The 3870-nt window shown below is 41.1% G+C and overlaps 1 long non-coding RNA gene across 1 annotated transcript; it reads right to left on the reverse strand.

The window, feature by feature from the left end:
- Nucleotides 1–2237: 2237 nt before the first annotated feature.
- LOC109204812 (uncharacterized) lies at nucleotides 2238–3409 on the reverse strand. Its single transcript, XR_002064328.2, has 2 exons — nucleotides 2893–3409; nucleotides 2238–2653 (listed from the first exon to the last, which is right to left on the reverse strand). It is a non-coding gene; the product is annotated as an uncharacterized LOC109204812 (long non-coding RNA).
- Between the last annotated feature and the right edge of the window lie 461 nt (nucleotides 3410–3870).

Below are 3870 nucleotides of genomic sequence, written 5' to 3' on the forward strand. Positions count from 1 at the left end.
GTTAATAGATTAGAAAGAATTATACACTATGAATCATGACAAGTCCTTTTATAGCGATAAACACCAATTTTAATGCCCTTTGGAAGTCTGTCTTTTTATTTTCATAACTTGTCGTTTATGGATATTAGTTATACATAGTCCTATTACAGAACAAAAAATCTGTAATACAAAATAAATATTAAGAAAATGCTCCTAATTTGCATATATGTTGATATCACGTACTTTTACAGCAGATGGATAAATATTAGGAGTGGGACTTGATTAAAAAAAATTAAAGTAATTATAGGCTTTGTAATTAATCTCAATTAATCGCACAAGAAAATTGGCCCCAAAATACAATTTTATTTTTTTTTTTTTTATTTAAAAGGGTTTTAGTGGGCGACAGAATCAAATAATAGACATGGACATGAATACTGTAAACTCAAGCTCTTTTAATTTCTGGAAAAAGAAAGCATTTAAACTACATTTCAATTCAAAACAGAGAAACAAAAAAATATTATACTTTGCCAAAATTGGACAGACTTAAAAAATAAAGTGCTATTTTAAGTACATTAAGTACATTTTCAAAATGGTATTGTCTTTAAATAATAATAATAATACAATTTTCAAAATAAAGTGCCATTTTTCTTCCTAAAAAAAATAAGGCAGAAACATAACAGGTTATTTGACCAGCTTCACCTTTAAACTCTGAGTAACCTTAGCCAAAATTATTTTGTACGTTAGGCTAAAACAGTTTGATTATCAAACATTTTAGTACAAAAAATAACAAACCTATTGGTCTCACAATACCTCCATTCTTATTTACTGTCCATCTGAATCAGAATCTGATGACAATCAAAAGAGGAGGCGGTTCTTTGTCTTTGCTGGCTCCTTTGTATCTACACTGTTCCTGCAGCAGGGCCTCAAGGCTGGTCCAAACCTCTTCTCGCTCTCCCCTCGCAAGACACTTTAAATCCTTAAAGCATGGGTCAAGCATAGTAGCTATCTTGAGCCATTGATGGTTGAATGTAGCTACACATTGAGATCGGTCCTTTGTGAAGGCAGTATTAAATTTCACCATGTAGTTTGAGTCATCATCAGAGATCTCCGTGGGGTGATGCAGGTGGTAGAAAGCAGGTAAAACCACTGAACATGAGACATATGTCTCACCTCCAAGAAGCTCAGTCACAAACCCGTAGAAGACAATTCAGGAGAGTCATTATTAATCTACACATATTAACTGTCAAGTATGGAGCTTTTTGAAGAAACAGTAACAATAAGTTAAAAATAGTTTTATTTACCTGTTCAGGTCCATCACAGGGACGATAGTTTTAGTCCAGTGTCGGGAATCCTTTCTGCATACTACAGTGCGTAGAGTGATGGTATTTTAGCACTTTTCTGCAGAAGGGAACATAGGGAAGGGAAGAAGGCCATTGCAGAGGACGCTCTGAATGTAAAGGGAAGCTGGATCCAGTAAGTAGCTGAGCCAACTTAGCGGGCTAAAGAGGCGGCTGCGGGCAGGCACTACACTTCAGCCTGATGAGAAGCTCCGGGGAGTTGTGACTGTATGGTAAGAACTGTAGGTAAAAGTATGTTGTGAGATGGCAGAGAAGGTTGAATGGTTGTGTGGGAAAGGGATGACTCAGCATGAACCAGTTGAAAAGTAGAAGAGCAGTTGGAGAGAAAGGAAAAGACAAGTAATGCAGTTTTCGGACATCAAGAGTTGACAGCAGGTCAAGAGAAAACAGCAGTATCCTGAGCAGTGAGAGGTCCAGCAGCAGCAGTATGTGCAAACGACATCAGCATGGAGAAAACACCATCATCAGGACTGGATGGATGGAGATGCATTTCCAACAAGCGGCAGCTTTACTGTGCATGAATGGACCTTGGGAAGACTGTCTGAGTTTCATAATTGCCACATTTGGAGTGAAATGGCAATGGAAAAGACAGCGGGATTACAAAGGACAAAGCTGAAGAGAACTGACTGCAGCTGGACTGGTGCAAAGTGGGGAGGAGAGGAGACCACAGTGGAAGGAGGAGTGGGAGGACACATGGAAGAACGCTGTTTAGTGTGGGAGATCAAATTGGGTTAGGGAACCTGGGGAGGAAAACCGACTGCCTTGGGGTGGAGAATTGAGAACATGTCTGGAGCAACGCATAGAGGAGGGGTATGTAATATCCCACCTGAATGTTCTTTCGCATACAAGGACAAGGGGAGCAAGCGAATCAGCGCTCAGGGCACAGAGACTAAACAGGTCTTAGACACACCATTTATTGCAGCGGAGGAAGAAAAACCAGAACACAAATACAATTACAAATACAATTTTAAAATACCCTTATACAATAAAAACAACTTTCTCAATATGCTACAAACCCTGTCGGCAGAAATAAATATACACTGTCTAAAAAATAATACAATGTCTCCCATACACTAAAATTCCCCCCACAGTCCCGTCATCCCTCTGTCCAGCCACGCTTGGGCAAATGTTCTTTATGTTTAAAACCAGGAGAGGAACTCCTCTTCTGAGATGGAGACCACGCCAGCAAGAAACCCAAAGAGGAAGCTCCCGTCGTGGACCTGTCTTTTCCTGATGGCGCGTCACCGCGCAGTCCAGCCACACTCCACACTTGGGCCCTCGATTACTGCAAACGTGGCCTCCCTCATAGCACTGCCCTGAAACAGACAGACATGGGTCAGCAACGTTGTCGGCACGGCTGCTGCGACCCTCCCCCGGCAAAGCTGCACCTGACACACAACAGTGGGAAAGCGATACTCACAGATGCAGGCAGAGGCGCACCCCTGCCCTGCTGTTGATTTTTCTACCCCCTCTGTCTTCTACCACTGATAGTGGTCTACAGTCAGAGCAATCCATTTTGCGAGAGAGTTTGTAAGTTTGTTCGATATTGACTTACTAATTTTGGTCCTGAAGCCAGTCATTTCATCTTGTTTGGGCTGCCAACACCTTTTATTGGTACTCGAACTGGGACTGCTAATGCTAACAGCTCCCACAGTTTCTGTGCTCGCTGCAACATGTTTTGCATTTAGATGGTACCGTAAGGTTGAAATGCTTTGATGGTATGCAAACTCCTTTTTGCACAGTTTACACAAAACCACACTTTTATCAAGGCTTCTGTTGGGTAGACATTTGAAATGAAATGTGCTTCTGATCAGTCCTAGTAACATGCTTTTTCGGATTCTTTGTAGCTGTGATGTGTGCATCACTGTAATCAGTATACCAGGAAATCATACACTGACAAAAGTTCTCCTTCGCTTGGAATGTAAAGTGCGATTAAATGTGGCTTTTTTAACCTGTTATTTTTTTAAATTAATTAATAGCAATTAATGCATTAAATTCCCACGGCTAATAAATATATACACATATTTAATTTTTTTACTGCCTGATGTTTGAAAAGCAAAATGTCATCATTAAAGCGATGGTGTGTAAGATTCTGGTTTACTTCTTTTGGGCAGTCGTTAGCGTAACATATTTTGAATGTTTCATGTTGCCCTAATGCAGGGGGGGGGACCACAACTGCAGGCCTCAAGGGCCGGTGTCCTGCAGGTTTTAGATATCGCCGAGGGTGAACACACCTGAATCAAATGATTAGCTCATTACCAGGCCTCTGGAAAACTTTAAGACAGGTTCAGGAGGTCGTTTAGCCATTTAAATCAGCTGTGTTTGAACAACGACACATCTAAAACCTGCAGGACACCAGCCCTTGAGGCCTGCAGTTGGACACCCCTTCCCTGCCTTCTTCTTCTTGTTGTCTAAAATTTGTTTGGATTAACACAGGGGTCCCCAATCTCATTCCACGGGGGCCACGCAGGTTTTAGATGTGTCCTTGATCCATCACAGCTGATTTAAATGGATAAATTACATTCTCAACATG

The sequence above is a fragment of the Oreochromis niloticus genome, linkage group LG2 (genome assembly GCF_001858045.2).
Source record: "Oreochromis niloticus isolate F11D_XX linkage group LG2, O_niloticus_UMD_NMBU, whole genome shotgun sequence".
Lineage (NCBI taxonomy): Eukaryota > Metazoa > Chordata > Actinopteri > Cichliformes > Cichlidae > Oreochromis > Oreochromis niloticus.